Here is a 395-nt window from a genome sequence, read left to right as displayed (position 1 = left end):
TGTTTTCCCCTTTGCCCCCAAAAAAAAAAAAAAAAAAAAAACAAACATGGAGGGAGGACAGTGCAGGTGACAGGTAACATCCTCCATCTCTCCCTCTGGAGAAACTGCTGGGCGCCACAGCCAGCGCCATTTGGTGTTCATATGGACCCAATTATGTAAGGTAAGGTGATACACATCAAAACACAGCACAGTAGCCCCTACAGCAAGTGGATATCTTTTCCATGCCCCTGAGTGCCCTTTGTCTCCGTACAGTCCACACCTCTCTGAGCCGCTGTCCACTCAATACATAAAGAAAGAAAAGAGTCCCTCGAGGACTTTAACCCCATGTTTACAGAAACATAACAGATATGATGACCTCTGTATCTACTTCATCTAAAATTCTGGGTGAGGGGCTG

This window comes from Monopterus albus, unplaced genomic scaffold, assembly GCF_001952655.1.
Source record: "Monopterus albus unplaced genomic scaffold, M_albus_1.0 scaffold328.1, whole genome shotgun sequence".
Classification (NCBI taxonomy): domain Eukaryota; kingdom Metazoa; phylum Chordata; class Actinopteri; order Synbranchiformes; family Synbranchidae; genus Monopterus; species Monopterus albus.
The sequence above is the reverse complement of the archived record's forward strand: the minus strand, read 5'-3'. Positions refer to the sequence as shown.